General features: G+C 43.2%; 1 protein-coding gene across 2 annotated transcripts in view; it reads left to right on the top strand.

The window, feature by feature from the left end:
- The first annotated feature begins 510 nt into the window (after window positions 1-510).
- The window catches only part of CPNE4 (copine 4), a 227,663-nt gene continuing 204,626 nt past the window's right edge, over window positions 511-23,547 (top strand). Inside the window, exon 1 of one of the 2 annotated variants that reach the window (XM_048511205.1) lies at window positions 511-824. The gene's annotated coding sequence lies outside the window, so the exon portion shown is untranslated. Of the gene's footprint in view, window positions 825-22,134; window positions 22,156-23,547 lie in introns of those variants that run through there. The other variant, XM_048511206.1, reaches the window with a different exon arrangement.

Consider the following 23,547-nt stretch of genomic DNA (forward strand, 5'->3'; position numbering starts at 1 on the left):
ATGCTGAAGCGCCTTCTCCATCAGAGGTCCAGGCAATGGAATGCAAAGAACCCTCTCCTGGGAAGAAGCCCTCCTGAGTAAAAAGAGACTTACTACAAGCGGACCTGCTTCGTCGCTCACCAGGGCGAGTTGTTGTAAAAAGCATCCAAAGCAGAGCAAAAGCGAGCATGTGCCCGTGAACCCCGATCCGAACACATGGAAAGCACAATGGCAGCTGGACAGCTCCTTAACTAAGCTACATCTGTTGGACAGCTCCTTAAGTAGGCGATAGCGGTCGCCGCCATTGAACGAACTTTCATTAGACAGACCTGTCTATTCACTGGCCAAACGGCCCCCAGGGAGCTCCGGGTTGAGGGGGGGGGCTTGCCGTGGGGGGGTTGGGAAGCACCTTTCCTCGGAGCCAGCGCACTACTGCTGGGAACCTGCAGGGGGCGCGCGCGTGGGGCTTCTGTGCCCAGCAGCTGCCTCCTCCAGAGCGCAAAGCTCCCGGGCGCTTCAGAGGTGGGGATCTCTCCTTGCGTGAGCTGCCTCTCTCCTCCCCACACCCTTTGCCTCCCCGCCCCCCGCCAGCCCCAAACCTCCCACTTCTGCTCTGCAGTCCGTCTGTCAGCGGCGAGAGGAGCCAGATCCCTCCTTTCTCCCGAGCGCTGAAGATGGAGCCGGGCTTTCGGGTGGGATGAAGCGCCTCCGGTGCCGGCAGCCCTTCCACCGCGCGCCCTTGCTGGACCAGCTGGAAGGGGGGATTTAAAGAGCCGAGCCGGGAGCCCCTTCGTCGCAGTCCCAGCCGCTCCTGGGCGCACCCTTCCTTCAGATCGGTTGCTCAGGTAAGGGCACCTCTGGAACAGCTGGGAGGGTCTCTCTCTCTCTCCAAAGTATGAAGGGGAACTTTGGGTGGTTTTCCTTGAAAGAGCAGCGGCTTTTCTTTTTAATCATTTTCAACCCTCCCCCCCCCTTTCACTAGTTCTCCCCCACTGAAGAAGGGTTCTTATAAGTAGCCAGCTGTTAAGGGGATTTCACATGGGAAGTTTGCATGGGTGAAACCTTTTTGGTTCTTGGGCGGGGAGGATGGCACAGAGGGGCTCTGTCTTTGCTAGAAGTGATCTCAGGTGCTCCCTTCAATCCATTTCAGAGAGATCAATCGCAGGAGTCCCTTTCTCTTGGGAATGGGTTGACCAGTGGCTGCTTTGGCGAGTGACTGTCAGGTTTCCTGCAAGCTGGGGCAATATTTGGGCATGTACACTCTCTGCCTAGCTATTACCAGTTCACACTTTAGTTAAAATGGTGCAGGGGGAAGGCATGGAAATAAGGGAAGTGATTGCGGAGAGCAGCCTCGAAGAACAGATGCCCACATTGGTGAGACACGTTGGGAAAAGAAATTACAATTTTATTTGTTTTATTAATTCAAAACGTTGATATTCCACATTCCTTGGTAGGCTTCTTCAAGTATTCCAAGTTCAACAAATTTCCCTTTCCCTTTCCTAACTATCTGAGGGTCCTCTTGTTACTTGGGCTATTTCACAAACTTTTCTGTGAAAAGCACCCACCACCAACAAGGAACTTTTCTTTCCTTGGGATGCATCTTCTGCTTTTCTGGAAGTGAAGCCTTTCTGTCTCCCTTGAGTTGGGCTCTGTTCAGCACCCACAGATTCCAGGCTACTGACCCACCCGTCTTCAGTCTCTGGAAACTCACTAGGAAATCCCAACACATCTTTTGGGACAATTCAGATATCTGCTATTCCCCTTTCCAACACAACACTGATCATCCCTGAATTTGAAAATAGTTTTGATGATTTTTGCAATCAGAAGTGCAAATGGTGGTTTGCTGTGTACCAAAAGAAGTGGGTTCAAATAAATGCAGTTACTCTGTAGATTTGGATTACTTTCTGTGTTGTGTTTTTTAATCTCCCACTCTGTATGCAGGACAGAATAGCACAGTAGTTTGTAGGATGGAGGGAGGATATTTTGTGTTTAAAGCTACGAAAAGCTACAGATATAGATAGTAACGGAGTTCCTTCTGGTTTTCATTTATTGCATGACATGTTTGCCAGAAAGGTGGGGGGAAGAGAAGTGTGTGAACAGGAAGATATTTTGCCTTTGGCCCTATTCAATAACTGATGCAATTCCTAAAAAAGATCTGCATGCTATTTGTTTACCTGGCATCAATTCATTCCTAGTTTTAAAATAAAATGCTCACATGCTTTTGGGAGAACAGCTTATGCATAAATAAAAAGTGACCTAAAACATTTAGCGTGTTTGCGTAATAGCCACAGGACAATAAAAAAGATTGTAAGTCCATATTGGGAGTAGCTAAAGGGAGATCACAGGGTGTGTGTATGCATCATTGTTGTGAATGGTTCTGAAATTGTATTGTCGAAGGCTTTCACGGCCGGAATCACTTGGGTGCTGTGTGGTTTCCGGGCTGTATGGCCGTGTTCTAGCAGCATTCTCTCCTGACGTTTCGCCTGCATCTGTGGCTGGCATCTTCAGATAGTTAAATAGTTAAATAGATAGATAAATAAATAATAGATAGTTAAATAATAGATAGTTAAAGTAAATGTTCCTCTGAAGATGCCAGCCACAGATGCAGGCGAAACGTCAGGAGAGAATGCTGCTAGAACACGGCCATACAGCCCGGAAACCACACAGCACCCAAGGTTCTGAAATTTTCAGGGCTGTGTTCTGAAAGACTTCAAATGGGGCACTAATTAGAATCAATGGAATTTACAAGGAATGCAGTTGAAAGGGGGGGGATTAGTTCTTGTAAGAATCATGCAAAAACTCTCAGTTTTCCATTCCTGAGGAAAATTCAGCTATCTGCATATGAAATATAGACTTCCCTTGAGTATGTGCCTTTTTACATGCAAGGTATAGTCCAGCAGACTTTTAAATTGAGGTTAAAGTAAATGTTTGGGGTTTTTTTCTTGCAACCTTTCCTGTATTATCCACATCAGTGTGCCATGCACTAAGAACGTGAGAGGCTCATGCGTCCTTTGTGCTTCATTGAACTTAGCTGTATTTACTCCAGAGTAAATCCTACTGAGCATAATGGGAGTTGCTTTCAAGTAAGTGGATAGGATGGAAGCTTTTAGTGCTGCATGCAAATGTCCAGAAACTTCCTTTCCTGTTATTGAAGAGAAATGAGAATCTTGTATTGAACTTCAGGGCTCCCCCTTTAATCTCCAGTGGTTAGGCAGGGAGATGGAAATGCCCGGCCAGTTCAGCAGTGGGGAAAGAGCATTGCTTTTGGCTGGCCTGCACAGAGGCGATGGGGAGCTGGTCGCCTGCTTCTCCTAGTTATATTGGGCATCAGGGAAGGTGAGCAAATGTCTCCAAATGAAATGAAAAGGCAAGACAAAACTGGGTTTCTGTAGAATGTACATGTTGCTTCATACATTCATTTTTAGAAATATGTATTTTCCCTTTCATTCACAGCAACTAGCACTCACAGTGGAAAGGAGTTGTTGGCAGCTGTGCTACTTTGGAAACAAAAAACAAGAGCATAATTCGTGTGATATTTTCTCTGGGGACCAACCAAAATGACACAAAACAGTGTGCAAGTTTTTACCCATCACCAGAACTCTTCATCAACCTGATCAAGAGCTCTAAAGCTCTAAAGTCGAAGCCTGCACACTGGTTTGTGTCATTCAAGTTGGACATAATAAAAGGTGTTACGTGGATTGTGTTATTGGTTGTGGATAGTAGTCACAGATATAAAAAAAATGGGACTTCGTAAATGCGTGATAATGACCATGCACACCACTTAAGCACCTCATTTAATGTGCATTGTTTGATTAGATTTTTAAAAATCCAGCTTGGGATAGTGAGGAAGTGTGGGAAAGAGAATTTGCCTAATTCAGAAGCCTTACAGGAACTTGAAGATCAGTTGTGCAGTAATTGGTGATCTTTGGAACTCCCTGCCAAAGAGGCGGAAACAGACAAAAGATTCAAAGAATCGAGGTGCAGCCCCATGCTTATGTAGAAGATGCAATTAAATATAATGCCAGGCTTGTCAGAAGAACTGTATCTGTGCCTTGCTCCATATCCATTACCTTATTTAACTAGGACTGCTTTGCTTATGCATTTGTAATCAGCATAGTAGATCCCACACAGGCATGCTATTGCTACTTGTGTAGAGACTAATGGCCTGCTTTAGATGAGCCAGCGTTGCTGCAGTGTTCCTCTCACATGGCCAGCGTCATGTTTCAATCAAATGCCTCTCCGACTGTGTTCTGAGGCTTCCTCCCAAGTGTATAGGACTGCAGCTTCAAATACATTTTGTGGGTGATAGGAATCTCTTTACAGACACTCTGAAATAATACTCCAATATAAAAATGCATCTCATTCAATGGATCTTGCCTCTGAGTAGTAATTTCAGAATGGCTACCGTAAGCTGTAGTGCCCATGCACCCTTTTAGTGAATCTCAAAATATCCTTACAGCCGCGCAAAAACTACCATTTTTTTTAAAAAAACCCAAGGCATAAACCTTTTTCGGGGGAGGACAAATTTGAGCGTGGATGAACACTATCGGAACTGGAGTACCAGATGCTCTCCTGTGCTTTTCTGAATAATGATGGGGCAAAAGACCAGATCAACTTTGTGTCTGAGTCAGGAAGGATGCCTTCACAAGGTTCAAGGAATTGTTTCTTGGGTTGTCAGGATTTCTCCCATCCAGGCAATGATCTGGGATAGCCAGTTCACCTATGGACCATCCAGATGTGTCCAGATGGAAGAGCTCATGTATCTGGGATAACAAAGTCAAAAGAACACGCTAAGCTCATTTGACTTCCAGATCAATGTGGTTCTTATGGGCTGGCCAGGCAGGGATATCCTAAAAGTTCCAAATAATTGGTATATCAGTTTATGGTGTTAATGGATGAAAACTTCACCTCCTCTTTCGATAGATTGCTGCTGTTGAATATAGTAACATGGTGAAGTTTCTCCATCTCCCCTCCCCCTTTGCTTATACATATTTTTGTTTCCTTTCTTGGTAACATCCAGTTCTTGTAGTTCATTGCAATACTGTGGAAAAAGCAGTGATGCATATCTGTGTTCTCTAGAAAGTTTCCTTTTAGAAATTCAAGATACTTTAGATAAAATTGGCTTCATGTCCATTTTTGTTTTCTACGTTCACAGTCCTTCATTGTGGGTTCCACATTAGCCTTGGCACGGCATAACATTTGCAACCCGGCAGTGTAGGACTGATGTGTAATCTTTCTTCGAAAAATGTTGTTTGCCTACCCAAGAAAAAGGAAACCATGTGATTAATTTTAGGCACGGTAGGTTAAACCCAAAAGCGCACCACACTCCTATTAAAGCATGACTTGCAGTTTTGTATAGATTTGATCTTATGGCTCCAAAGAAAGGGAAGCTATTATTTTGCATTGGTGAACTGGGAGTAGCCTGCTCACATTGTTAGTCTTCATAAAGCAGATCCTGTATTAATATCAACAGGGGGCACAGCGTGTTTTAGGTAATATCTGTGGCTCGTTATGTAGCTGGCTTTAAATATCACAAGGTAATATCTGTGGTTTATTATGTATCTGGCTTTAAATGTACCCCACAAACTGGATTGAATAGCTTTGCACTAGAACCACTCTTAGAAATGCCTCTCTGACTTGCTTAACAAAAATTCTGAATTCATTTGACAGGCTCCTGTTTTAAAGCCATATAGACCAATGAATCAGAGTCAGATGTAAAACCATTAACATTGCTGCTAATGGAAATGAATCTGTTTGTTCACTAACCAAACTTATATGTTGATAGATGTTCTGAGACCCCGATCCTTCATGGCACAAAACTCACTATTGCAGTCGAACCTTTGATAGTCATTGATAGTGACTATTTAATACAGGGCAATGAATCCTCTGGACATTTGATTTAATTGGGGTTTGTGGGTTTAGACGGGTATTGGATCTTGACTAACACGTTTGGAACTGTAGCATGAGACTCTCGGCTCTGATAACAGGCAGCTGTGCAATCCTAAATAGAGTTATACCCTTCTAAGCTGGTTGACTTCAATGGACTTAGAAGGGTGCAACTCTGCCTTGAATAGCTGGAATTCTAATAAATCTACTGAATGTTTAAATATGAGTCTTGAATTGTATGGCACATTGTAGATTGACCCCTTTTTCTCCGCAATGTGTCAGCCTCATCATTGGCTAAACATAAATTAAGAAAGGGAACATTGTAGCCATTGAAAAGAGAAAACAATTTTGCATGATATCTGAAATGTCGGATAGAACCTCCATAGGATGGGGGATCCCTAGAAGCAGAACTATAAGTCCAGTTAGATTGTAGTTAGAAACTGGTCTAATTACAGTTTAGAAACTGGTCTAATTACAGCTGATAAATTACAGTTAGAAACAGCTGATAAATTACAGTTAGAAACTGGTCTAATTACAGCTGATAAATTATTGCCTCTAAAGATTAAGGTAATGAGTTCCTATGGTACTAAAGGTAGTCTCCTATGCAAGCACTGGTCATTACTGATCCACGGGTGACATCACATCATGCTATTTACGAGGCAGACTCTGTTTACAGAGTAGTTTGCCATTCCCTTCCCAGTTGTCTACACTGTACCCTCAGTGAGCTGGGTACTTGACTGTTTTACCAACCCCGGAAGGATGGATGACTGAGTCAGCCTTGAGCTGGCTACCTGAAACCAACTTTTCTCAGGATCGAACTCAGGTCACGAGCAGAGCTTTAAGTGCAGTATGCAGCTTCCTACACTGCACCGTGGGGCTCCTGAGTTCCTATATAGTATACTGTAGAAATTCCTTTGGTATAGATAAATATGGATTGGGCTGCACAAGTATGAGAAGATAGCTTTCTTATTTCGTTCTATGTATTTTTGACAGTGCTATTAAAGGAACAATGGCCCTTGTCTGCTTATAGCAGAACATTTCACATGTCTAAATGGAGGAGTGTTTCAACAGTGAACTTGTGTCTTTGAGAAGGGTGACAAAAGATTCCTTGCCTCCCCAATCCTCAGGAGTTCTGTCACCATTTTATAGACAGAAGCCTTTTAGCAAGGGAGATGCTGATTTTGTTCCTGATTTTCTTCTGTGCCTGGAAATCCTCTGTTAGAGATGGCTTTTGCACATTGATTAAATAAAGTATCAACTGTCCTGTTGATTCTCCACCTGGGAATGTACAGGCAAGAGAAAGTTTTGTAGGAACTTAGAGCTGTTTGCTGTGGTTCTGAAAGAATGTGGCTTGTGGAGGTTCAGTTCTGGGGAGATGGGTGAGGGTCTGTAGACACTGAGCTCATCAGCTCTGGTTCACTGTTGGATAGTCACCCAAAATGAACAAGTGTTTTAATTCTTGGCGATTTAAGCAACTTTTGGAACAGAAAGAGACAGAACTTATTCAGCCATTTTTCTAGGATGGAGGTTTCTCAGCTAACCCCCATGAATTATATGTACCAAAATACATGCACAGCACATACAGTTAAGGCTGTTTAACCAGGTGGCTTGCTTTCATTCATTTAGAAATGCAAACTGAGATCATTATATACTGACACATTCCTGCATACTACACTGTCTTGGTCCAGCTCAAGGCTCCTGTAAAAAGGTCTCTTGTAAAAGAGATTGTGTAGCTCCATGTGGGGATCACCAGCTTCTAAGCTGTACCCGTTGTTCTGCCTTTAGCAGTAGCTAGATCTGTAGCATCTGGCCAGTGATAATGTTTCTCTTTTTCCTGGAAAATATTCACCTGTGCTGATTTCTGCATTTCCACCTGTTGTTAAAGGCATAGCAGTAAGCCTGGTCATATTTCTCCTAGTCCAGTGGTGGCGAACCTATGGCACGGGTGCCAGAGGTGGCACTCAGAGCCCTCTCTGTGGGCACGCGTGCACAGAGTTCGTCATGTGATAATACTGTAATTTTTCCAGGGAGATTATTAGCATTAAACCTAAGGAGAAGCAATGTAGATAATCCTGTTAAGCGCTATTAAACCCCACTGATTTTCATGGGAAGAACTAAAGCATGATCCTTTACCTAGGAGTAAGCTCTGTTGCTGGCAATGGGGCTTGCTTCTGCGTAAACCCTCCTAGGGTTGTGATTCACCTGTTCAAAGTGTTGCACAGTTGCTTCAAAGCAAAGCCACTGACTACTACCAAGCTTACTCCTGAGTAATGTGCGCCTTGGAGCCAACCATTTTTTCTATACTAAAACCTCAGTATTCAGGTTAAATTGCCATGTTGGCACTTTGTGATAAATAAGTGGGTTTTGGGTTGCAGTTTGGGCACTCGGTCTCAAAAAGGTTCGCCATCACTGTCCTAGTCCATTGGCAACATTGGCCCACTGAGACATCACTTCTGATTGTTCCGACAGTGCAGTTTCCACCCTGTTTACAACAGAAACAAGGTGGTTCATGGGCGGAATGCATAGGGCTGCCAATGGAAATTCCCTAAAATGACAACTGATCTCCAGATGAAAAAGAAAATGGCTGCTCTGGAGGGTATACCCTAAAGCAGGGGTAGGGAACCTGCGACTCTCCAGATGTTCAGGAACTACAATTCCCATCAGCCCCTACCAGCATGGCCAATTGGCCATGCTGACAGAGGCTGATGGGAATTGTAGTTCCTGAACATCTGGAGAGCCGCAGGTTCCCTACCCCTGCCCTAAAGCATTCTATCCCACTGAGGTTCATCCCTTCCCTCAAACCCACCCTCTCCTTTTATACCCCCAAATTTCTAAACATTTGGAGAATCATCATGGTGTGATACTTGAGTAACAGACAGATTTGGTGAACCGGGTTTATTTCCTTGCTCTTCCATATTCAGCCTTCTGGGTGACCTTGGGCTAGTCACAGTTCTCTCAGAACACTTTCGGCCCCACCTGCCTCACGAAGTGTCGGTTGCAGAATAGGAAGGGAAAGAGTTTGTAAGCTGTTTTGAGACTTCTTATGGTTGAGAAAAGCAGGGTACCACTCCAAACTCCTCCTTCTCCTGCTCTGAAACTACCAAGCCTAATGCCCAGTGAATTCACACTGTTCTCTTGTTTTGTATAATTTATTTATTTTATTTATTTATGTTTCAAATTTCTATCCCGCCCCGTCCCCGAAGGAATTCTAGACAAGTGTGTTGTTGCCTAAAGTAGTGCTACATCAAGTCTTGTCTAGCTCTGGTTCTTGCAGATACTGCTTCCAAACCCAGTATCAGTGCAGAGGAGACAACAGGCTCATCTGTATAAACTCACAATCTGGCTACACTTGATACCTATGGATTTCCTTAAAATGCAAAGAAGGCTATACCTTAATTGTGGCAATTATCATAAGAAAAAGACCATGGCATTTAGCAGCATGTGCTATAGACTCCCAAATGAGGTGAGTGGTAAAAAAAAAAATCTTTCTCTGTGTTCTACATTTGTTGGTAGAGGAGGAATGTAATACCCAAGTTAGAAAATGTGGATGATTTTGCAGGCTTCAAGAATGCAGGGAGTTTTGGCCCAATATTGCCATTGGTGATGCCCCTTATTTAAGCATATCAGGGAAATCCAGGATTGGACTTGAGCAACTGGGTCTCTTGGTCACTGCTCAGATAGCAAATACTAAACCTCACTATCTGGCACTATTTCTTTAACTGGTGCAACACAGGCATTGTCCACAGCTTGGAACTGGTGTGATACTTGGAGATGAGAATCAGCCAGCAGCCAGTTCTGTGTGAAGTATCCGCATTTGTGCATTGACCAGATGGACAAAGGCTCGTCTTCCTTTGAAACTCCTGCATTTCCCTCTCTGCTGAACAACACCTGGAAGATATCCCACCTTTCTGTTTCATACTGACTGGTTTAAGGTTTTAAGAGATGGTCATCTAATTACCTTTTTAAGCCCTACTCAGATGCAGCAGTTTCAAAGGTTTAGTTCTGCCATTCATCCTGTTGTTGAGTTGTTGGTGTGGACCTTGCTACTTTTTAATAGAGTGCTATGCAGGATGCTGAAGTTCCCATGCTGTTCTTTTCTCCACTCCCGTAGATTGCACCTGATATTGAATTGTGCCCTATCACTCCACTCCACTGAGGGTGCAGCCTTCCCCCAGCAAAAGAGGCATTTCCACCAGAGAAAGGTTCCTTTAAGTCTCCCTATTTACTTGAATAGAACACTGAGATACAACCTGGCACACACAGACTTTCAAGCCTATCTGCTGTCTTGGGCATTGATGTGGAAGAGAGAAATTAAAATCGCCACACAGCTATAAAGTTTACTTGGATGGGTTTGGGCAAAAGACATAAACACCCTAGCCTACACCACAGGTTGTCCAAAATTCTTTAGAGGAAAACAATGTGATGGGTAGGACAGAGAGGGTTGCCAAACTCCAGAGAACTCCTGGGATAACCACTGATCTTTAGGTGACAGATTTTTAAATTTTATTTAACTTAGAGTTTACCTGGAAAACATGGTTGCTTTATCCTGCTGAAGTCCCTCCCCTCACCAAACCCCACCCCTTCAGACTTCCCTCCCCTCCCTTGCATGCCACCCCACACTCACTCCCCTCCACCTCCAAGTATTTCCTGACCCAGAGCTGGCACCCTAAGGCATAGGTGTCATACTCACGGCCTCCAGATGTTATGGACTACAGTTCACATCATCCCCTGCCAGCATGATGCTGGCAGGGGATGATCGGAACTGTAGTCCATAACATTTGGAGGGCCGCGAGTTTGACACCTGTGCCCCAAGGACTAACTATTGAGCTGGATCCTACAGATCTGTCCTGGTGATGGCATTTACATTCATTTATTTGTAGCCTAATTTTCTCCCCAGTTGGGATTCAAAGCAGCTTAGAACACCATCAGCTTTCTCACAACAGCAACCCTATGAGGTTGGCCAGGGTGAGAGTCACCCAGCAAGATTCCATAGTAGAAGTGAGGATTTGAATCCAGGTCTTCCAGGATCCTAGTCTCAGCACTGTATCCACTGTGCCATGCTGCCTTTCTTCCAGCAGAAAGAGGCTTTTCTCATGACAAAGCAATAGTCGGAGCATCTCATTCCAGGAGAGGCTTCTTCTGATGGAAGAAAGCACCTCCATTCATTGGAGAGACATGCATCTCTACTGACTCGTGAATTTGAAACATTATTTAAGAAGAAAGCAAAGAGGATCTGGATACTTAATATTGTACCAAACATGAAATCTATAATTTATGAAAGAGTAGTTACATCCTTGAGATTACCCTGTTTTTGTGGATTTACGCAAACGTAGCATGCAGCAGTGGGCTCTGATGTAGCTGGGGTCATGGGCAACCACTCCAGCCATCCTCCAAAGCTTTTGGCACCTCTGCTACACAGAGGGCCACCTGGTACATTTCCAGTGTAGGTTAGCCAGGAGCTGTGTTGGCACAGAGATTATCAGAGTGCAAATCAAAGTTTTCCAGCAAAATTAGGTTAACAGAACATTTTCGTAAACTAAAACCAGTGTATAAATAACAACTGTTCGAAGGTTTGATGCACTGTCAACGGCATTCACAGTCAGAATCAATTTGCTCCTAGCAAAAGCTGCCAGACCACAGTCACACACTTTGGAAAACCCACAACAGCTAACTTAAAAGAGTTGTCAGGCAATTTGGATTACTGTCATTTGGGGTGGGGTGGTATACTTTATTTTTCCCCCTAATGTGCAGGACCCCATGGGAAAACTGCTATTGAGTAGCCATGTATATGTGTGGATCCAAACGGCAATGGCTAGGAGCTCTTTTGATGGTTATGGTGACGCTTCTCCCAGCCTGCGGCAAATGGCTGCCACAAGTTGCAAAACTTTCAGAAGTAATCTCCAGCTTCCTGTGTGTGGGTGGTTGATGGATAAGATACTTGATCTGGGAATTGGATTATTCATTGAAATATGCATAGTTGATAGGGCTCTTATTATTACAGTTTTGCGTTTCCCATTAATCATGGTCCTGTAACCAAGACTACAGAATTTGACCTCTCCGTTCCTTCATCAAGCGGACTTTCAAATGAGCAGCTAAACCTGTATTTATGTCATATATTTTAAGAACACTGTTTTTGTTATTGCTGGGTTGTCTTCGAAAGAATGAAGCAGGCCAGCAGCGCCTGTGGGTGAATAGAATGGCCAAATCAAAAATCCAAAAATACCATTCCCAGCCCCTGTAATTTAGAAACTGCGATAGCTCCTCTGTGGAATTCTAATTTAGCCGCTGCTTTTCCATCTGAGGCTCTGTGCTTGCAATAGAAGGGCTGGGGCTGAGTGGTAGAGCCCCTGCTTGGCTTGTGCAAGTTTAGGTACAGACAGTTCCTGGGACCTTCAAAGGAAAGGATCACCGATAATGGGTTGGGGTAGTGGAACTCAGTGGTAGAGAATCAACTTTGTATGCAGTATGTTCCAGCTTCAGTCCCTGGCATCCCCAGTTAAAAGGATCTCAGGTAGAATGTGACAGGGAAAGACTTTTTTCTGCCCAGATAGCTATTGCTGCCAGGATAATAGGGAATTGGCCTGTCTTGCTAGAAGGCAAGATGTATGTTCAACAGGTTCCTGTGAGTCAGATTCTACAGGCAAAGCCTTTTTGAGTGTACAGTCATTAACTAATTGCATTTCTACTTTAAAGCAGAAAACAAAAGCAGAACCCTTTCAGGGTGGAAAGTGTCAAATCCTGATTCATTATGTATGTAGCCAAAATGATCAAAGCTGTTTCGCGAGTGTTACAGTTTTGGTGACATTTCCTCCATCAGCATTTTAGTGGCAGGAAACCATTTCATTTGGTCAATGTCCTTTAAAGTTCACAATGGACCAACTAACTTGTCCCACAATGGACCAGCTAACTTGTCCCACAAAAAAGGTGCACACAATACTCCTAGGAAATTATTGCTGCATTGGGTTTTCTGTCTGGGCAGCCAGTGTAGAAGGTGTGTGTGTGTGTGGGGGGGGAGTGTTCATCCAAGGTCTGTGTTCTTATTTCTAAAAGAAGGTCAGATGTAAAATGCAGAATTAATGCAACCCTTGTGAAGATGGGTGAATGGTGACAATATAGGAGAAAGATTGTTCATTTAGCAAGGAGAAACTTACTGGAAGCTGCTTTTTGAGTGATCTGGCACTAGAGGGCATAGGAGGACCAGCTGAAACGGTCTTAGAAAATGTAAAGGGAATCCCCCTTCCCCTTGGGTGCTTGCTGAGTCAGGTGTGCGTGTCATTGTGTTCCTGGGTTACAACCCTGAGATAAGTCGAGTGAACTTGGCTCTTCTATGTTCCAGCTGCAGGCTCTCGCTAGCAACGGAACTGCATCCACAGCTACTTGTCAAAGATCAGATCCTTTGCATTCTATTTATTAGGAATAAATGAGACAGCCTTGGTCTGAATTGGCAAGCAGTAATTATTAGGGAGCCCCCTTCCCCATTCTGGTCATGAGACAAAAGAATCGTCTTCCTGTTCTGGTAGATGTGGGAGAGATCTGCCTAGTTCAACATCCTACTGAAGCCCTTCTGCTATGATTGGTGGGGAAGAAAACCTGTTTCCTAGTTCCTATTGAACTGGGGGGAAGCTGGGCAAATCTGTCTTGGATTTCATCCCAACCTCCTCTCTGGTTTTCTCTGATTTCTCTGGCCCAATCAGGGGACGGGAGAACTCTGCTGCCCTTGGAGGAATAGTAAGATAACAATGTGACCTCTGGTGAGAAAGAGGCCCTTTCTGTACAACCAACATAAAATATTTTGAGGCAGGAAATAAAATGTTTCCTCCAATGATTTCTGGATAGTCTTTTCACTAAACAAACAAACAAAGAACCTTTAATGGCATTACAACATTATATACATAGATCCACTTAACCCAATAGAGGGAAGCTAAAATAAATGGACAGGTAGAGAAGGCTGATGTTCAGGATCTGCTCCTAAAGCGTTGTTTTATATACAGGTCCAAAAATTTGGTGACTGCATCGTTTACATCACTACTGGAGCTGTCCAACAGAAAGGTGATCTTTTGCAAGTCAGATGCATACTCTTTTTTGAGTAGCAGAGGTGACAGGTGTTTGACTCTAGGTCCTGTGTAAAGTGGACAATAAAGTAGAATATGATCTATAGAGTCTACACAGTTCCCATTGCATATGCATAGCCTTAGGTGGTAAGGGGTTTTAATGTATCTCCCTGTCGATACGGCTGATGGAAGGGCATTGCAACGGGCCAGCATCATTGCTCTACGGAGCCTGGAGCACGGTTATCTGGTGCAGGTATTGAGCCCCTTATTACCAGTGTAGGTGATGCCTAGAGCTAAAGGAGAGCAAGTCCTGGAAGCCTTTTCGAATAGGGTTCGACGTTCCTGGTCAAACAACCTTCTCCTCAGAAGCTGGAAAGTCTCTTTAGAAGGTAGCATGGCCAGATAATCCAAAGAGTAGCCTAATTTGTTGATTTTTGTTTCTATAACGCCCCACCATTCCGAAAGTGACAAGAAGTCTTGAGGGCTTTATATGACAAGGAGGCTGCATCGCGGTTGAAACAGATGCGCAGGCCAATATTTGAGCGTGGCAAGCCATGCTCTTGTCTCTAAGAGATGTTGCCCGTTTGAGAGGCACAGGGTGAAGTAAGGCAGCAGTGAGGCATGCCCAAAAGTTTAAATAAGAAGCGAGATTGTACAAGCTCAGCTGTGTTGGACCAGGAGCCTATCCAAAGTGGAACTCCATATAATAGTTGCTGTGCCAACTTGGGGTTAAAGACTTTTAATGCTGCAGGCACAAGTGGAGGGCCCGTGTTATGGAAGCAGTAGGATTGCTGGATACACTGACCATGGAGTTTGTAACAGCATGGTCTCTGTGGCTGGCCCAACCCCCCTCTATAATGGAGGTGCACTCCTAAATATTTAAAACATTTGACCCTGTTCCACTGTATCTTCCTAGCACCCAACGAGATGGCTTCCAGGATTTTGAAAACACTACAACCTTCGATTTTTGAGAGTTGAGTGTCAGGCCATTGGTTGTACAGTATTCGTTGCAGGTTGCTAGGAGTCGCTTCATACCGATTTTGGTCTACGACAGCAAAACTGCGTCGTCGGCATATAGCAATAGGGGATTGGATGTCCATCTAAGTTTGGACAGTGTGAGTTTACAGATTTAAGTTTGCTTGCTGTGGTCATTTAAATAAAGATTCAAAGGAACTGGTGCAAGGACACAGCCTTGTTTTACTCCCTTGGAGACAGATATTTTGGGTGTAAGCGATCCCTCCTGATTGCATTTGATTTGGCATACTGTGTTATGGTGTAACACCTTGATTAGGGAGATCAATCTATTCTCTACACCCATTTTTTCCAAGTTTAGCCCATAGCTTATCTCTTTGGGGATAGAGTCAAAGGCCCCTTGATGTCCAGGAATGCTGCATACAATGGCCTTTTGATTTTATTACAGGTTTTGGTTATTAGTTGGTTAATGACCATTATGTGATCGAGGGTAGATTTACCTTTGCAGAACCCTATCTGCTCAGGTCCTAGAACTCCATTTGAGATGACCCAATTATTCAATCTGGTTAGTAAGAATTTAGCATAAATTTTCCCCGGTATTGATAGTAAGCTAATTGGCCTGTAGTTTTCTGGAACATGATGGTCACCTTTTTTGAGAGTAGGGTGTATTATATCCTTTGTCCAGGCCTCTGGGATTGCCAGCCAGTTTTGTTGATTGTTGTAAAAAAGGGAGGCCAAGAGTGGGGCCCACCAATCCACATGCTTTTTAAATATCTCAGGTGGTAATGCATCGGGGCCTGGTGCCTTACCTGGCTTGAGTTGTTTAATCATAGACGCTACTTCTGTTGGGGTGACTGTAGGCCAATCCATGGGGATATCCGGGGATGGCAGGACTTGAGTTGCAAGGCCATACTCTTCAGCACTAAAAGTGTTCTTGTAATGCTGGTACCAGGCCTCAATTGAAATGCCAGCGGACAGGTTGTTGTTAATCCTAGAGCTACTGGACACTATTTTCCAGAAAGATCTGGTGTCATTGGAATTGGTGGCCTGAATGAGTTTTTCCCACTCTGCATTGATAATGGACATTTTAATGTCCTTTAGCCGCTGGCTGAGCTGTTTTTTAATTGAAAAGTATGTATCGGGAATGGAAGGCTCATTATTAGCTCTCTGCCATGAATACAGGGCTCTAAGTTGTTGTTTCAGATGTTGACATTCCTGGTCGAAGGCATCTGCCTGGGGTCTTTTTACTTTCTTTGGCTGATGGGTGGTGTTGACTGCGCATAAGGCATTAATGTGCTGTCACTAAAATACCTCATTTGCAGCCCGAAAACATTTTAAATGCATGCTCAATTTTAGCGAATTTTTTGCTGAAAATTTTTTCAAAAAGTTTTGACATGCAGAGTGATCTCTTGAAGCCTTTTCTCATGCCTCTCTGCAGTCCCTGGACTTCCTCTGTTCATCACCTGTTTATTTTCATCAGTTTTTTTTAAAAAAATTGGAGGGGTGAAATTTTTGAAGCTTTGAGTGCACAAGCTGTGGGGAATTGCAGCACGAAGCATTGATCTCACAGATGATTTTTTTAAACCCAGAAAAAAACACAGAATATTATCTTTCTCTGCCACCTACACTGCAATTCCATTGGGGGAGTTAAGCCTGGATGGTGAATGGTCTAGTTAGTAGTTGGACAAGAATTTTGTGGACAAGTCTTCCTTGCTGAGTAACTCTTTGCCTTCCCTGCTAATTGAAGCTTTGCCTAGAGCTCCAGTACTATGTGTTCTTACTTGGAAGTAACCCACACTGCATCTAAATATGCAGAGTAGCAACCTGTGCTCTCAAGGGCCCTTATTCACAAAAGGCCATGCTAGTAAGGTTTGCAGCCTTTGATCCTCAGAAAGTTAGTATTGCTTCCAGTATCACTGATTTCAGTAGAATTTCACTTAGCTGGGACCAAACCCAGCTAACTCTCTCTGCAAAGTGGCCATTTGGTGCAAAAGAAATCCAGCATGATGTAGTGGTTGCAGTTTTGTGCTAATATCTGGCAGATACCAGTTCAAATCCCCACTCTGTAGAAGAAATTCAACATTAACCTCCAGGTGGGAGAACGAGAACTGATCTCCAGACTACAGAGAGCAGATCCCCTTGGAAAAAAATGTTGCCTTAAAGGGTGCACTCTGTAGCTTATGCCACTGTTCCCCCCTCCTGATGCTGCCGCCGCAAACTGTCCTCTCCAGATTCCAGGAATTTACCAGCCCAGAGTTGGCAACCCGGCAGGTAAGTGGCCTTGGGCCAATTGCTTTCTCTAAGCATAACCTCTGACATGGGATGGCTGTTAGGACTAAAAAGAAGGCAGGGTTATAAGCTACTTAAATATAAGTATCTAAATAAATAAATCTTAGGGTGTATACAGAATATGTTTCTCGTTCTCATCTTTGAATGGAAATGCCTTCGATGCACTGAACATTTACTGTGATGTTCCAGAAGCTAAGTCAATCCAGAATTATACACATATATGGTCCTGTTCTCTACACAGGCTGGAATAATGTTCAATGCAACTTAGCCATTTTCGTTCAAAGATAAGAATGCAAAACGTACACTGAATTCAATAGAATTTTTCCTTATAAATTGTTGGCATTTGTGATGCTAGTATAATATAATACTGTTATGTTCATTGAGATTTATCGTCAGTTGGAGCTGTAGTCAGGTGTTGCTGGAATTAACAAGGGAAAATGAATATAGTGTAATGATTTATTTGCTACAAGAATGGAAAACCCCAGCAAACTTGGAACTGGCTAGATTTGAAGCAGGCAGGACAGCTGTGCCTTGTTGGGTCTGTTAATTGCTTTCTCAAACTGCTGTTTATCACCACTGTGTGTGACAACTGATGAGTGTCTAGACGTACATCCATACACATAAACTCCATATGCTGGCTTCTTTTTGGGGATTTGGATTCTCTATATTATGTGATGAGAAGCATTCAGCAGACGTTTCATGGGCGTTATAGACCTGACTGACTAAAATCTACAGTCTTGAAGGGTGACTCCTTAGTCCTGCTTTTTTGACTGTGTACATGTTTACTGAAGTTAGGGTGTTGTGGGTTTTCTGGGTTGTATGTTGCCAACACCGCTTTAATATATGCTGGGAGATTTTAAGGGTGGAGGAGATTTCAACAAAGTATAGAAATAAAGAGGGTTTATGTCCCACCTACAGCCTGAAGTAGTACAGCCCACTTTCTTACCTCATTTTGCTGCCTATCTTGGAGGTTGTGGCTTGGGGGTGTTGTCTCACACAAAGTTGAAAGCATATTTTGTTTAGTGCTTTAGAGCATTAGGGGAACATGCTGGCTGAAACACTGACTTTAAAAAAAGGCTACAAAGTAAACCCCAGCTGGAATGGAGACCCTGTAAGAATGTGGTTCACTTTTGGTTTTTCTTCCCATGTATGAATCATGTAGGTGCTAATTAAAGCAGTAATTAAAAACAAAACAAAAACAGACCTCAATGGAAAAAAGTTTATCTTTTTCTTAGTTACATCCTCTATTGTCAAATGTTTACTTAAAAGTTAGAGGCTATCGTGATTTATGATGAGGTCGGCAATAAAAGCAGACGAGGTGGGGGAAAAAAAGCAGAGCTGGATCAAGTTAGAAGATTTAAATATGATTGGCATGAACTAATTGGGCAAATCTAATTAAAAATAATGAGTGCCAAGTAAAGCATCTTTAGCCTACTGGAGTGTTAAAAGTTAAGCAAGGATGTAATTATCTTGCACTAAAATCAACGAGACTTACAGTGTCGTCCTAAGCAATATTTGGGTATGGTGGAGCAGGGTGGCATGCAGACCCATCTTCATGCAGAAAGAAGAATGAGAAAGGTCTGTACGTAGGAGTGTTTAGAACAGGGCTAGACCAAGAGCAATGGCCCAGGACCCCCCCTATTTATCTGTGAAGATGTGAATAGCTTTTTGGCCCAATGTTATTTTTATGAAACCTATTTCTTGAATGAAACAACAGAAGCATGCTCCATCTTCTTCTTGGTTGCTTATCAGAATAGCAGTTTAGGTTGATTGTTCGATGCATTCAGATTTACCAATACCCAGGCTATAAATTAGGATTGCCAGGTGCAGGTTGGGGAAAACCTGGAGATTTTGCTGGTGGAACCTGGGGAGGGAAGGGAAGGGACTTCAATAGGATATAATAATGCCATAGACTCCACCTTCCTTTTTTTTTTTTAAAAAAAATGATCTTTATTCATTTTATATATGAATACAACTTAAAACAAACAACATATAGTCCAAACTCTAACTATGTGTGAGTCTAAACACATAACAGCTTATAAATCAGTTTCTTCTCTTCCCTTTCCATTCTATACTAATCCCTCCCTATTCCTGACATAAATTCTCTTTACTTGCGTTCCCCACCTCCCTATAATCCACCGTTCTAACCTACGTAACCTAAGGTTAAAACATTCTCCCACCTGAACCCCCTGCCCCTTTCACCACACTTCCCCCTTTACTCCCTTCTCAACTCCCTTATCACTCCTAACCTAACAACTACTCCTTTCACAATTATATAACCTATAACATATAACAACAATAACATTGAGCCATAGACTCCACCTTCCAAAGGAGCCATTTTCTCCAGGTGAACTGATCTCTATCTGCTGGAGATCAGTTGTAATCCTTGGAGATCTCTCACCATTGCCTGGAGGTTGGTAACCCTACTAATAATGCTTGCTGGCCGAGACATTCAATGGCCTCCGGAAAGAAGAGCATATGCAATGCACACTTCAATAATGTACCCAACTGGAAGAAAAGGGGGACTAAACACAGTGCTGTTGGATCACCTCTGCATTCTAGTCTCCGTGTGCAAAAAGAGGGAGAACTGGACTGAATGTTTAATTTTGCCTCTAATGAATTGGAATCTTTTCTTCTGGTGAGTCTATGGAGTATCATGCAGTGGCATAAACCAGCCTATACTGAGCAAGTGGGCCTGTGCTACACAAATGGTGATTTCCTGTCAGTCGTTTTTCTCTACAGTCATTTATGCCACCAGATATTGTGCCCCCATGAGTCAGTTGACTCTTAAGAGCAATATGGGGGGGGGTCTAAGTGCGGAGGGGGCTAGAGTAAGGGGGAAATTGACTAAAATCTGCCTCAAGTGCCACCTTGAACAACACGAGAAGGCAGGATATATATGTTTTGATAAATAAGTGGAAGCGGCTACCAAAAGTGGAAAGGCATCTTAGGATCTTGACCCAGGTGTGCCTATGGAAAGGTATGCCTAATCGTTACAATCTGGAAAAAAACCCCTTTATTTCACATCCACTATATAATTCCAGCCCTGTGATTTCTGTCATACATTTCAAGCTAGACAAGTATAAAGAACCAAACTTGACTATGTGAATTCTTTCCAGTGCTGCGTGTTTTCATGGAATGTGACTAAATTTATTGTTCTAATAAATAGGAACACAATCCTATTGTAAACTGCGTTACTGCCACTGTCTCTTTCCCTGGCAAACCCCCAACTGTGATTTAATGTCTTCCATCTGTCTTTTGCTCGTGAGATTTTATTCCGTGTGAGGACCAAAGAAAATGGAGATCCTTTTGTTAGGAACACAAAGGGGCGATCTGTTCTTCCTTTCCCCGTTATGTTTTTAGTTCTTTCCCCTGTAGAACGAAGGTTGTTACCGTGAATACATATTTTCCCATATGTCAGATAATCATCAGTGATCTTAATGCCCTTTGTGACCCTGTTGGCCTTTTCCACCCTGTCAGCCAAATGAATGCTTAGAAGATATTGGATTGTGTGGCTTTTGAATGGTAACGGCACATTTAATGCACCGCTTTCTAAAAAAACACAATTGGATTATTTGCTTTTTGTTACTTGGCATTTATGATATGCCCTCACTAGTGTGAGGTATGAAAGGTTAGGAAGCAGCCTTGTTTGTCATTGGAAATGAAAGATTTCCACACAGGGCAGAAGTGTAAAAAAAAAAAAACAGCCTAGCAAAGTTTCATGGTTCCTTGCCTCAGAGTGTAGGTGGCAGGGTTCAATTCTACACGTTTTTTGTTGTTAGGAGAATCCTGGTTAACCGAGAAACAGGTTGCATGTTTTCAAAATGCTGAGGATATAAAGCTGCTGCATTTTCACAGATCCTACACAGGTTAGCCCACTCAGTTTTATTACTTTGCTATTTTTATTAACTGGAAGCAGGAGGGCTCATCTCTGCCACCTAAAGAGCTGTTGTTATTTGCGCGTGCATTCACACACACACACACATATGTGTGTATGTACGTGTCTTATATACATGCATCCTATATGTATGCATACTGCATTGTTTATATATGATCTCAAGGGAAGAAAAAAAAATCCACCCTGAAAGGTCATAAATGGACTGGGGAGATGGGGAAATCATGTAATCCTTGGGCCCATGAAGGGTACCCATTTTTCCTCTCCCCATGTTTTTGCTCTGGTCCCCTTTCTGCCTTTAAGGTCCTTTCCCCCCCACCCCATATTAGTATGTTTTCCAACACTTTCAGAGAATCTGTTGACTTGAAAGCACAAGGGGGGGGGGGAGGCACAGACTAATAGAATTGTGCCTGCCAAAGCATTTAGTGTAATGTCTGAAGAAACAAACCACACACACTCAGGCACTGTATGTGTGATGAGGTGCCCTAATTTTTGCAGTGTTCATGATTGCATGGGCACAGCCTGTACATTAGGTTTTGCATGGGCACAGGTTCTGTTCAGAAATTCACAGGGGAACGGGCACATCTAGTGTGATGCATAGAGGTCTGTCAGTGCAGTTCCTAGTGTTGTTATTGTTTTTCAACTGTTCCTCTGTTAGCAGGCAAAGGGGAGTGGCTGTTCCCCTCGAGCACATTTTTGAAGAGAGGTGCCTAATCAGGGGCATATCTACTTAATTACAGGTATACCTTTGCATAACTATGCAGCTCATTCATTGAAGCTATCCTGTGTGCACCTCTTTTTTCTTTTTTCCTTCCTCTTTCTCCTCCCCATCTTTTCCCTCCTAATACTGTGTTTGTTGTTACTTTTGTGTGCACTCAGCGTAACACTGCCAGAAAAGGTAGCTGGTTGGGGCAGAATTGGCACAAGATAGGAAAGTGCTTTTGGTATCTCTGGCAGGCACGGTCTGCCAGTTCAACAGCTCATGGGGTCTCTTCAAAGCACAGGAAGATCCAGCAGCTTTGCAGTTCTTTCAAGAGGTTATTGGATTGATTGGAACGTGGGAAAGGGCAAGATGTCTCACGGGTGAGCTGAATCGCATGCATTTGGGGACAAGGTGTCTGCACTGGACAAAGCATGTCTTTAGGATTAGTTGGGAAAGGTGACTCCCCCCCTTCTCCGGTGTTTTTTGGCAGCCTCTCTCGTCCCATTGGAGCAACACTTTCTCCCATTCTTGACCCATTCCCATTATGATAGATCATGCATGGGGATTAAGATATTTAATTATTTCATTCCTCAATGGGAAGTGGAAACAGCTGTCAATCATCTGCAGCAAGCTGGGGTGGGATTCTCTTTAAGGTGATTAAAATGGCTTGCGTGGAACAGAAAGGTGTGGGTTTGGGGTTGTTTTTTTTGCATTTTTCTTCCTTTTTCCCAATCCTCAATTTATTTTGCATTAATAGGATGCTGCTTTATAAGTAATGGTAGCTCCACCATGGAACTGTGACCTCAGTCAAAATTAGGTCAGCTTCAAGTAGCTGCTTCTCACTCCCTGTTGCTCACTCCGGCTTGGGGCCAATGAACTTCTGGAGGGGCACTGGCCATGATAGAAATGATTCTTATGTTATACATAACATTGTTTCAATAAAAATCTTCTTAATTACTGTTTTATGACAAGACTCAAAATCAGCGAGCCACCAGACATTAAAGGGGCAGCCTAAGGTTTATTACCTGAGTTACAAGATCATCAATAAAAATCTGTTGGTGCAGACTCCAAGTGTAGCATGATGAGAAAAGGATTTTTTTTTAAAAAATTGGCTATTTGTTAAGTGCCTTGACCTGGCTAGCCCAGGCTAGCCTGATCTCTTCAGATGTCAGCAGCTAAGCAGGGTCATCCCTTGTTCGAATTTGGATGGGCAACATTTAGGGACTTCCAGGGTTCTGACACAGAGGCAAGCAGTGGCAAACCACCTCCAAGCCTCTCTTGGCTTGCAAACCATACAAGATTGCCACAAGTCAGTTGTGACTTGACAGCACACTCACACGCTCATTTGTTAAGGATTTCTTTGGAACTGGCATCCATCCAGACTAACGTAAAGAATATCCAGGTACCCTGGGCTTAAAGGGGGCTTGTTCAAGCCCAATAAGTACTAAAGCATGCTTGGTCTTCAGTGAGTTTTCAGGGGAAAAAGAATTCCAGAGCTCAGGGGCAGATACTGTAACCTCCATTCCCTTGAGATCCTGGTATGGTGAATAAGTAGTCCTACCACAATTTGTAGTGTTCCCCTTCTCTGCCTCTCCATTTCTTTATTTTGTTCTAATACTGACTTTCCATATGAGGCTGCCATTCTTAACAAAGATGAGAGACTAAGTCTTGTTGAACTCTTCACTTATGAGCAAACATTCATAAGATCATGTCGATTGTTAAGATCAGGGCCTTTTTATGTGCTTGCTCTCCCTGATTTTAGAACCTGCCTA

This window comes from Sphaerodactylus townsendi, linkage group LG11, assembly GCF_021028975.2.
Source record: "Sphaerodactylus townsendi isolate TG3544 linkage group LG11, MPM_Stown_v2.3, whole genome shotgun sequence".
Taxonomy (NCBI): Eukaryota; Metazoa; Chordata; class Lepidosauria; order Squamata; family Sphaerodactylidae; genus Sphaerodactylus; species Sphaerodactylus townsendi.